Below are 13,167 nucleotides of genomic sequence, written 5' to 3' on the forward strand. Positions count from 1 at the left end.
CTTATTCTTGGCTCCTCAGTGCAAAACCTGACTAAACAGATGCACGATTCCCTCCTTTTATACCCGTATGTCTGGGGGAGGGACATGCAAATTCTGTTCGCCAATTCTCATTGGCCTTTTCTCAATGCTTCAAGGCAACTGAGGCTCTCAAGAGAGACCCCTAGTATCACTTCACCGACACAACTTCTCGTTTGCTCAATCAGGGAACGGGGTTTATGACAGAAACCTAGACAGTTTTAATTTTGTACTACACATGCATTTTAATTGCTCTTTGGCTGAACTTAAAATTAACAAGTAATCTCAACTAAAATACTTTAAGTAGAAGAAACCTACCTAATAGTAGATAGAATAAGTTAGTACATTGAGTGGTAGCATGCCGAATGCATGCTGATTGGTAACACTACAGTATACTTTGTTTAGCAATGCAATTACTCAGAGAGTAAAGCAATATAGAAAATGTTTTAATTACCTGTCCTTACCTGTACCTGTTTTTACTCATACATGTCCTCAACCTAAGCTGAAGCTCCACTATTCACCATAATGACAACCTCCAAAACTCCAAAATAACAGAAACTTTTCTAAATAACAATACATGTATCTCCCTTTACTTTCTTCTAGCACAAAGACACATTATTTAACTTAATTTGAACATTTACTCTCCCTGTCGAGTGCCATGCAAAACCCTGCTGGAAAATAGAAATCCCCTGCTGTTATATTTAAGTCCCTGCAAATTTAAGAGACAAGTTTGTTTAAGTACAATTCAGGTATCAATACAAGTTAAATGGTCTGAACTTATATAGCACCTTTTTAACCTTAGCAGTTACCAAAGAGCTTTACACTGTGTCCCATTCTCACACACACACACACACACACACACACACACACACACACACACACACACACACACACACACACACACACACACACACACCAATGATGGCAGAGTTGCCATGCAAGGCGCTACCCTGCCATTGAGAGCAACTTGAGGTTCAGTGTCTTGCCCAAGGACACTTCGGCATGTGGAGTCATGTGGGCCAGGAATCGAACTGCCAACCCTGCGATTAGTGGCCAACCCGCTCTACCACCTGAGCCACAGCCACCCCAATCAGCTCAGATAAGCTCAATCGGCAGCATTTATGGCAAAACACATTCTTTCTTTCCTTTAATACAAGCAAAAATACAATGTAAGTGATTGGGACCCATTTTGGAGGATTAAAGGCAGAAATGCGAAGGTTATAATTATATAAAAGCACTTACATTGATTCTTCTGTTAAAACTCATGCATTATTTGAGCTGTAAAGTTGTTTAAATCATAATTTTTACAGTAATTTTACAGGGTTTGTTGTCAGCGAATTTGTAAAATTGGCTATAACGTTACACAGGAAAGGTTATTAAGGGATTTTATCTCACTAAAATCATGTTAACACACGGATTGTTTAAGTCTTGTGGTTATACTTTTGAAATAGTGAATATTTAAATGTTTACAGATTGGCCCCATTCACTTCCATTGTAAGTGTCACTGTAACCCTCTGTAAAACTTCTTTTTTTTAAGAAAAGGAGGGATAAGTCAAAATAATTTTTTGTGGTAGGCCTAATCAATATTATGCCCCTATTGGGCTTAGCTTGTATTGAACGGAATATTCCTTTTAAACTCATAACACTAAAACAATTCAGGTACTTAAAAGGTGTCAGCTTCCTGAACTTTAAAAGAAAGAGAAAGTTCTAAATACTCATCAAGGTTAATTTATTTGAACTGATTATTATGGCTTTATTTTTCCATACTCAAAACAATGAAATGATTGTGAGCTTTAGGTTTTACAGTGTAAAGTCTAAAATGTGTATGATACAGTGATACGTGGGATTTCACATTTTAAGTATCTTCTAATATAATTTTTTTAGGCATGATAAAACAGTTCCTGATTGATGGGGAGAAGTTGAATATCTTATTATAGATACACCACCAGGAACTTCTGATGAGCACTTGTCCATTGTGCAGTACTTCAGCGACTCTGGTATCAATGGAGCTGTCATTATCACCACCCCACAGGTGAACAACAACACTTAAACACATCCAACACTGCCCATTTTCCAGGAAGTTACTTTTCCACACTTTGATCTGGCATTATGTATGGCATAAAAAGGGCATTGCATTCCAACATGAAAACATCATAACAACTGTGAAGTACGATGGAAGGAGCATCATTATTTGAGGCTGCAAAAATAAACACTGAGCCCGTTTACATGCACACCAATATGCTGATTACTCTCTAAAATCAGCTTATTAAAAAGATCTGACAAGGCAAGAAGCCCACGTTTACATGACATCTGAAATAATCACGTTATACTTTTGACATCAAAATTTGAAGATGCATGTACGCACACTGGATGAGCTGATAGTAACACCAGGTAAGGCACACGAAATCAGCGTAATGGGCAAAATCTACCTGTGTCAATCAGGTTATTCATAAACCTTTTATGGCCTTTATGCCAATAAAGGAGCGTGACTGCACTCTTTGTCAGCTTATTAAGCATAATCGTGTAAGAATGTGCATGTAAAGTAAATCCGCTACAGAATGGCTTAAAAAAATCCACCTTTTCGAGTGGCCCAGTCAAAGCCCAGACCTTAACCCATTAAAGATGCTGTGGAATTACCTCAAGAGAGCCATTAACACCAGACATCCTAAGAATATGGCTGAGAATTGCCAGAAACACTTGGTTGAGGTTATTGCTGCCAAAGGAGGATTGGCCACTTAATAAATCCAAGGGTTCTCTTACTTTTTCCACTGCATTTTGAATGTTTATGGGGATGTGATCAATAAAGGCATATAATATAATTGTTTGTGTGTTGTTAGCTTAAGTTTATTGTGTTGGTCTATACTTGTGACTTTGATGAAGATGAGGTCACATTTTATGACCAATTAATGCAGAAAACCAGCTAATTCCAAAAGGTTCACATACTTTTCTAGCTACTGTAGATCTTATGCATCTAAATTATATTTTAAGAAGCCACAATTGTTTCACACCACTAAGCATTCAAGCTTTGAATACCAGACAGTTGATTCATAACATCAGTGGTGATTAATGTTAAAACAGGTTTTTGCTATGGCAGAATGAAAGGGCACATTATAGCTTTCATACTTCCTCATAAAATGAAAATATCATGTTTATTTTCAGGGCAGTGGCATGTTGCAATACCTGAATATCTTTTAGAGGTGTGCGTTGTTTATTTGCTTTGGTAGAGGTTTATTCACCAAGAAACTGTATTTATTACGGTCACACTCTTTATGGCACTTCACTGCCATCAGATTTTAAAGGGATAGTTCAGACAAAAATAAAAAATCTTTCATCATTTACTCACCCTCATACTGTTCCAAAAGCAGTATGACTTTCTTTCCTCCGTGGAACACAAAAGGAAATGTTATGCTGAATGAATCACCATCATGCATGTCATTCAGCCTAACATTTCCTTTTGTGTTCTGCAGGGGAAGAAAGTCGTACGAGTTTGTAGCAACATGAGGGTGAGTAAATGATGACAGAATTTTCATTTTTCAACTCTTTTAGGAACTATTCCATGAATCTCTTGTCAACAAAAAAATCCTGCTATGTCTAAAATGTGTGTATTACACAATTTAGTGTTAGTAAATTATCCTTTATAGTTACAATTTGTAACTGCATTTTTAATCATCACTGCAGTATTCATATACATTTTTTTATTTTGTTTGTTTGTTCCCTTTATTAATAGGACGTGTCTCTGCAGGATGTCATCTGATTCTGTAAAAAGGTCAAATTACCCATCATATGCATGATAGAGAACATGAGTGACTTTGTTTGTCCTGAATTCAAGGTGTAGTATACAAGTATACATTTAGATTCATCCAGAAAAACACAGCACATTACAGTTGACTGTTGTTGTTTTTTCTGTATATATATTTTTTTTTGCCATTTGTAGGTTGATTTCTCCTAAAAGTAAAAACACTGTAGCTTTGTAATGGTGGCTCTGTGGTATTATTGGAACTGGGGACGTTTTCAAGTATTTGTTTAAAACGAATTGTCATTTGGTGTCACTAGTGTTGCAAACATTACACACTTCAGCTTTAATTGTGCTATACATTTTATTATGTTTTCTTTTATCGCCATCGCCACCACCCTCCATCTGGCCCTCACCCACCTAGATAAAATGGACTCATACATTCAAATGCTGTTCATAGACTTCAGCTCAGTATTCAACACAATCATTCCTCAGCACCTGATTGGAAAGCTGAACCTGCTGGGCCTGGACACCTCCCTCTGCAACTGGATCCTGGACTTCCTGACTGGGAGACCTCAGTCTGTCCAGATTGGGAACAGCATCTCCACCACCACCTCATTGAGCACTGGGGCCCCCCAGGGCTGTGTGCTCAGTCCACTGCTGTTCACTCTGCTGACTCACGACTGTGCAGCAATGCACCGCTCGAACAACATCATTAAGTTCGCCGATGACACGACAGTCAACAACCTGTCTCTGAATGTAGACAAAACAAAAGAGATGGTTGTTGACTTTAGGAGAGCACAGAGTGACCGCTCTCCGCTGAACATCGATGGCTCCTCTGTGGAGATCGTCAAGAGCATCACATTTCTTGGTGTTCACCTGGTGGAGAACCTCACCTGGTCCCTCAACACCAGCTCTATCACCAAGAAAGACCAGCAGCTTCTCTACTTTCTTCGAAGGCTGAGGAAAGCACATCTCCCACCCCCCATCCTCACTACATTCTATAAAGGGACTATTGAGAGCATCCTGAGCAGCTGCATCACTATCTGGTTTGGGACTTGCACCGTTTCGGACCGCAAAGCCCTGCAGGGGATAGTGAGGACAGCTGAGAAGATCATCAGGGTCTCTCTTCCCTCTATCAAAGTTATTTACAAAAAACACTGCATCCGCAAAGCAACCAGCATTGTGGACGACCCCACACACCCCTCACACAAACTCTTCACCCTCCTGCCGTCTGGCAAGAGGTACCGAAGCATTCGGGCCCTCACGGCCAGACTGTGTAACAGCTTCTTCCCCCAAGCCATCAGACTCCACAATACTCAGAGACTGGACTGACACACTGACACACACACACACACACACACACACATGTTGGTCTACCTATCATTATGAGGACTTTCCATAGACATAATGACTTTTATACTGTACAAACTATAGATTCTATCCTCTAAACCTAACACAACCCCTAAACCTAACCCTCACAGAAAACCTTCTGCATTTTTACATTTTCAATAAAACATTGTTTAGTATGATTTTTAAGCGATTTGAATTATGGGGACACTAGAAATGTCCTCATAAATCACATTTATAGCATAATACCCTTGTAATTACTAATTTGTAACTTACAAAATTGTCCTCGTAAATCACAAAAACACGCGCACACACACACACACACACACACGTGTCCTGAGTTGCACTTTAATTATTGTCACTTTATACCTGGCTGCTACCTCAATAACTGCTATGTGCATAGAACACTATCTCATAGTATGTTATGTTTACATTTGGCATTTTTAGAAACTCATCTTTTTGCACTACTGTGTACTGGTTGGCGCTGCACAGTCTCTTACTGTGCCTATTGTCCTGTTCATTTTTAGTAATTTATTGTACTGTCCTGTACTTTTTGCATATGTTTGCATGTGCACTTTATATAGGTATGTTATTTAGTCTGTGTAGTCTCATGTGCTTCTGTGTTTGCCCTATGTTGTTTATATGTAGCACCATGGTCCTGGAGGAACGTTGTCTCATTCACTGTGTACTGTACTAACTGTATATGGTCGAACGACAATAAAAACCAATTACTTGACTTGACTTGGCTTTTAGTTTATTTAAAATTATATTTTATCCACACACTTGTTTCCATATAATTATAGTCTGCATTCTCAAGGGTGTAACCAAATGTCCAAGAGTAAGCAGGGCCAAATGCAAAATACGGCCCTGTGCATTCTGTCCTAAATAAGAAAGTCTCACATTATCTAGTTGTTTTTGATAACCCTCCTCTCTCTGTGGACAGACTACATCACAGATCTTCCCTCCTACCACAGGAGGTGCGCAGAGGATGTGTGAGGAGCTAAATCTCACTCTTTTGGGCAGAGTACCCCTGTACTCTGTACTAAACACCCCAGTCTCAATCCAGTCACAAGAATAAGAATCTTTTTAACCAGTTTTAACACATCTTTGATGAAATACTATCCGTGTTTTGTTTTTAATTAAGTGGTTTGGATATGATGAAGGTTAACAAATTGCATTGTAGGTCTGCGGTGGGTCCTGTTTCTTTAAGTTGTGAGATTGTTTCTATGTTTTTTGTATTGTGTATGCAGTATAAGGAACCAATGAAGACTCAAAAATCTCCCCACTGTGTTTCTTATGAAGTGTCTAAAAAAAGTCTGCAGCCAGCAGTTTCAAGTTCTCTAAATGTGGTTCCGTATTTTGATTTCCAAAGGGAAAAGCTGTGATGAGGGAAAGTCTTTTCTGAATGAAGTTCCAGACTCTCCTGCAGCAGTGGCCTATCAGAGTCCAGAGTAAGTCAACCCATACTAACATGACCCACATGTAAGCAGATAATCTTTCACCATTCTGGCATTGCTGCTTTAGTGTGTGACCTTTATCTTTGTGGTGAGCAAGTGAGTTAGGGCATTTTCACACATAGTTTGTTTGGAAAATGTAATTTGGAACATGGGGCCTCATTTATAAAACATAAGTACGATCAGATTTCATCCTAAATTCCTTTGATTTGATCCTATGACAAAAGTGAGGAATATTCCGATATGGGACAGAATGTGGTATTATAAAGATTATGTTTGTGAAGAGTAAATAATTTATTTTGGATATCCACTGTAACAGAATATATAAAACACAACATTTTATACAGAATGTGATTACCATGCAGACTATGCAGATTTTATTATATGTAAAAAGAGCATGTAAACCTCTTTTTGGAATTAAGGGTTAGCAGGAATAGACATTGGTTGAAGATGGGTGTGCATTTACAGTGAACGCAGTCAAAGAATGGATTTATTATTGATAATGAAAATGTATAACTGATGAGGAGTTGTTGAATTGGCTGCATTCAGGGCTGGACTGGTAATCTGGCATTCCGGGCATTTTCCCGGTGGGCCGACGCACTTTGGGGCCAATCAGGGGCTTAAAGTGAGAACAAGCTCAAAGAAAATGAGGACTTACTGTCATTGCACATTTTTGCTGTCATCCGAGAATCTTTTGTGAGTCCAACAGTTCAAGAATTCAATAAAAATGGTTTGACATGAGTATAAATAATGTTCAGTTCGCACCAGCAGGAGGATGTCCACCACCATTAAGCTTGTCTGGATCATATCGTAGTGCATCTCCAGCATCATTTGTGAAACATCTCGGGTAAATTATGAAAGCATAATTTCTTAAGCAAAATTAATATAATGCCTGAAGAAGATCATTGACTGAAACGCTGTAAGATTTGTATTTTATTTCCCCTGTTGTATTGTGTGCGCACCTGTCCGGGATGTGTTTATTTATGGGTTTAACAGCATTAGCATTGACCATAAGTTATCAACTGAACATGATTTATCAATGGCTATTGTACTAAATTCTGAAACCTAAATTATAGAGCTCATATATAAATAAATAAATAAATAAATAAATATGTCCAACCAGTCGCTTTAAAGGGCATATATTTTTTTGAGAAAACAAAATACATACATGTGAAGCATTTCTGCTGGAATAACAATAAGCAGAATTGGAAAAAATATATAATTCGAAAAAATGTATTCAAGCAGTAAAGAAATGCAAAGAAATATAGGCTATGGTTTAAAAATAATTTTTAAACATAACTTCTTTTCTTTTTTTTTATAATTATGTTATTTTCTTAAGATTAATTTCAATCATTTAATTATTATTACATATTTTTATTTCTTATTTAATTTCTCTTTTTCTGAAAGAACAATGCACGTTCGGATTTCATCCGCACGATTTACACATGGCCGGGAGCAGGTGTAAATTTTATTCACACCAACTAACATTTTGAAATTACAAAACCTTTCATGAATCCAAGAATTTATGTCAGAATGGCTTTACAGACGATTTACAAAAAAAAAGAAAAATGTTCTGCTCGTTTTTCATGCATGAGGCCTATTGTCAGTGCATTGGTAGAATCTTGCAGTGTTGTTTATTTCTCATCTTTTTAGTTTTTGTTTTGCAACAATGTTTGTATTAAAATTGTTTAATTATCCTGCATGATCCTGTCTTTGTTAATGCAATAAAACATTTTTAAAAATCTACATTTTTGTCAGTAATTTCGTTGACCAGATTAACACTGCATTCCGGAAGTGTATTCAGTGTGGCTGGAAACATCATATCTCAAATGAGATCCTCTCAAAAACCAGACAATGTTTCTTTTTCCTGTCTAAAACAAATCTGCATCTGACAATGAAAAATCTTTCAGTAAAGGTGAGACTGAACTATATAATTATTGTCCAGCTGTTTAGTGGCATTTAGTCGTGTTAAATATTGGAGTTTAGCAATATTAACAGAATGAATTCTGTTTGAAATTATATTCCAATGAAATTATAATTTTTTTTAATTTTACTTTGAGTATTTTGTGAAATTTGACAAGGGTTTTTATTTTGTGTTCAATTGCGCACTTTTTAATGTTTAATCCACAATAAACGTATAATTTACAAGCACCACATCCCTCCAACTACCTAACAACACCTTTCACCACTGATGATTGGCCCTAAACAACCGTGTTGGTAAAAAATTGCCACCGCAACAACCCTAATGTCTTTATGATAACCGTGTGTGTGTGTGTGTGTGTGTGTGTGTGTGTGAGAAAGAGCATTCTCAGCGAAGTGACTGTTAGAGAAAGGCACTTTCTAATCGAAAAATGATGATAAATTGAATAAAAACAGACCATGGCACATCAAACCCTAAACCCCAGAACAGCGCACAAATAATCTGACCAATGAGGGGACAGTTGATACTTTTATTAATACGATTTTGTCAATTTGTAAATGCTACCTTTTGCAAATTCCCCTGATTCGGAACATTACAAAATGAACTAGAGGTCTGAAAACGCCCTTTGTCTCTCTTATTGTCAAGGCTGCCAAAAACAGTTAAAGTCCTAAGGTCACCTTATCCATAAAACTCATAAAATAGATATAAAAATTTGTCAGAGCTTAGGGAAGTGCACATTTTCAAAATCGACTAGCCAGTCTGGTTTGAATGACTAGTCAATGTGAAGAGGCATTTTATAGGGATATACGGATGCTAAGTGCAGTACTTCAACATGGTGACTAATGATATTCAACAAATACATTAATTAATTAAATACACAGGCTTAATAACTATAACATCTTATTTTACAAACTATCAAAGAAAGAAATAAGAAAGTCTCCAATGACGCACTTCAATATAACTGGAGTGCTTTAGGGTGATCCTCGATAAGATAATATTGCGGGAAAACATCTAGTTCACGACATCAAGTAATTTAAATTTTTTTTATTGCAACTATTTATTTAAGCAGTATCAGACAGAATCAGCAAAAGATTTTAATCCCTCCACATCACCTCACAAATACATGAATGTTACTCACAGCAGAGAATTTAATGTCTGACAGTGATCGTCTTGAATTTTATTGTTGATACGGTGCTTTGCTGTGACAACCAGTGACGTACGGTGATGTCTTAAAGATGTCTTTATTGTTTAAGCTAATAATACGTAAAACAGTGAACGTTACGCACAAGCGCGGCATATCAAGAAGTGTACAAATCAGGATGTATATCGTGTATTCTCTCACGCACGCACGCACACACACACACACACAAGCGCATAAACAGTGAACATTACGCATTTATCAGGTCCTTCAAAACCTCTCGGTTTTCCTTTACCTTTTCATTGTGGTAGGTTATATTCAGCTTCCTTTGCTTGTCAAGTGCAAGGTCGATCCGAGATTTTCCAAAGGTTTTCAGTGTAATTTGACACTGGATGTGAGCTGACGACTTTTCATGCTTGGTTAAAGCTGCGGGCAGGTTGTTCAAATCACAATATCCTGCTGAAGTCCAAACAGTCTGACTGGTTGAAAAAAGCAGGCAGGGATAGCAGTACAGCCGCTGATTGTTAGCACAGCCACATAGCCAATCTTTTCTTACATACCAATCAGTTTGAAATGATCGGATAATTTTTGGGCCCTTTTGCTGTACTAGTCCATCTAAGGCTGGCGTAGACCTCCCTCTTGCAATTAACTCATATTTGGAATTAAAATCGAGCTTGGAAAAATTTCTTAATTCCGTGATTACGGCCGGTGCTGTCATTTTGATTTTGAATTTGGCGGGGATTAGGCATGTACGCTAGCTGTGGTGTAATGACGTTAGCTACGCAAATGTCCAGGAATATCTCGATTTTAATTGGTCCATGTCTGATACGTAACGGAGATGATTACGGGCATAACATATTTACGTCAAAAGGCACAGCAGATTTGTGCTTTTTGCGTACACGTTAAACAATACAGGATCGAAGTGCGCATGCGCAACATGGGTTTTCCGCTTGTCGTCTGCAATGAATGGACTGTAAAAGCACTGCTTATTCTACCATTTGTTTTTAGTTGATTATGCGTAACTGCTACATTTGTCATCATAACGTCTAAACAATTGGAATAACACACATATTGCATATATAAATCACAAGAATAAACATTTTATTTTTGAATTTTGGCAGGGTAGGCAGTGCCTAGTTTGCCTACCCAGACCGCACGTCAGTGGTGACAACAGCGCGTAAAAAGACTAAACTTAAAGCATTAAAGTGACGGAACGTCTTGCAAAGGGTCACTGTGATTACTGTTATTTACTGTTAAGCAAAGTAAGTTATCACCACGCTAAAACGCTTTCCAAGAAGTTGCATCTCTCAATAAATTTGAGAATTGCTTCTCCCATTAAAACCTCCACCACTGAAAGTATTAATGCTAATGGTCGACCCCACTAATTGACTAGTCAGTTGTTAGACGACTTGCCGATTAGTCGACCACCATGACACATCCCTATCCGAGATTGAGGAAAAACAATAGCAATACAAGCAGAGAGAGCGAATAATATAGTAATGTTATCTTTATAATTAAGCTTAGTGATTTCTCCATTCCTTTTGTCAGGAACCAGTTGTGTCCCATGGCACATACATAATCTAGTCTCCAGGAAAAGACACTTAATCTTGATTTCAGTGCTAAGAATGCTCTAGATGCTTTAGAAATGCTTTAGATAAATTTCTAAGAACTTGGCTACACCCATCTTCCTTTTTCTTCTTCCTTGAAGATGTTTCAATATGCTCTTTATCTTTATTAGATATACCTCTACAAAGCGTAACAGTCAGGTTCCAAAAGTAAAAATCCCATTATTTCATTATGGGTCCTTCCTAGTTTTAAAACAGTGTACCTCATAAAGTAGCAACTGAATGTAGGTTTCCTTTATGTTAAAAAAAAAAACATGCTCTGTTGTGGAAAATGTTTTGAAGGAAATAGTTCATGTTCTGAATAGTGTAATTAACCTTTTGCTCAGAAGGAGAAGCAGAATACAGAAGTGAATATTCTTTAGAATCCATATTTTTACTCTGATGTAAAAAATAATGTGTCCATTTGTGCTGACAATCATAAAAATATTTGTATTCTTTTCACAGAAATCAGAGATTACTGTTCTTCTCTGTGTCAGAGGATCCTTGATGACACACAGAATGTCCAGTAGATGTTCTTGCTGGGATATCCAATTCATTCAGGGTGCAGTGTCTTTTGAATGGTCAATCACAAAACAAAAGCCCTGAGAAGTCACATTTACAAACGATTCAAAGTGAAAAACAAAGTGATCCAAGCATGAAACTGTGGCCTTTCTAAACAAACACTTTCTCTCAAATCAAAGATACTGGAAAATGTGCTCTAAGTGATGCAAAAATATTATCCAAAATGGAACATTCTACTTGAATCCAAGTTTGCAAAATTGCAGTGATTCAAGACTCCTTGTTTATTTTTGTATTTTGAATTCTTTGTACAATATTGCTGAAGTAAATTACATGACATAATTTCCTTAACTGAATATCTTTGTACTGTGCTTCATTCTAAGCTTCTTCTTTTTTTATGAATAGTATTTGGAAGAATATCTGTAATAGGTCACATAGTGAATTTTCTATCAAATTTAATGCAAATCATGTGCACATCTCCAGTAATGGAGATGTGTACTACAGGTCCAGGACCCGATGCTCCACAGGCCACCCCCGATCAGGCTGGGGCACATTGGATACCAGTGAGTACCCAGGGGGATACAAATCAAGCTTTGGTGGATACTGGCTTTTCCCAAACCTCCATTCACTGGGCACAAATAATCGGGTGATGGTGCGGTGTGTGCACGGGGATATTCACACGTATCCGGTGGTTACCACTGAGATACTATTCAGGGGGAGAAAATATTTTACAAGTTAATTCCCGCCTCAACCATCCACTGATTTTGGGGATGAACTGGTCTGATTTTAAGAATTTATAAAGGGAAATTTGTACGAATGGGTCCTATGAAATAATGTCTCGGTGTGTTACGTGCGATGCATCTGATCTGTTTCAAGGTGAAGCAAGGAAGGAAGTCCCCGCCCACAGGGAATTCCCTGAAGGGGATTTCCCCCAGAGCAGTCACATGATGAGTCCCTCAAGCATGCATTTGACCAATTGAGAGTAATCGATGGTCAAAAGCCCCAGTCTAACATCACGGTCGCACACCCATATTTTTCCATTTTTAAAGATTGGTAAAATAATATTTTATGTGACAGAAAAACGAGTAGTCTCAGAGAGACTATCACTAGTCACTATCTTCCCATCACTAGTCGCAAGGGCCCTTTGCAGTCACACGGTGAGTCGGAGCTCTCGATTATGAGGTTAAACAAACAGATTGGAGTGGGGCACGTAAAGTTTGTCACCTCAATCTCCTAAAAGCTTGGAGGGAGGAAGTCCCTGTGGCCTTGGCAATGGTCTCGGGCAGGAGGTGACTCTCAAACCTAATCAGGTCACCTTGGTCCTGTGTGGAGACCACCTCTCACCGTCGCAGCTCACAGAGGTAGCCAAGTTGCAAGAGGAATTCACAGACATGTTCTCTCCTACACAAACCTCATAGAGCACCACATCGAGA

The 13,167-nt window shown here is 37.9% G+C and overlaps 1 pseudogene; it reads left to right on the forward strand.

The window, feature by feature from the left end:
• The window catches only part of LOC127652344 (cytosolic Fe-S cluster assembly factor nubp1-like), a 48,380-nt pseudogene extending 35,228 nt beyond the window's left edge, over positions 1 to 13,152 (forward strand).
• The last annotated feature ends 15 nt before the right edge of the window (positions 13,153 to 13,167 follow it).

Source organism: Xyrauchen texanus, chromosome 12 (genome assembly GCF_025860055.1).
Source record: "Xyrauchen texanus isolate HMW12.3.18 chromosome 12, RBS_HiC_50CHRs, whole genome shotgun sequence".
Taxonomy (NCBI): domain Eukaryota; kingdom Metazoa; phylum Chordata; class Actinopteri; order Cypriniformes; family Catostomidae; genus Xyrauchen; species Xyrauchen texanus.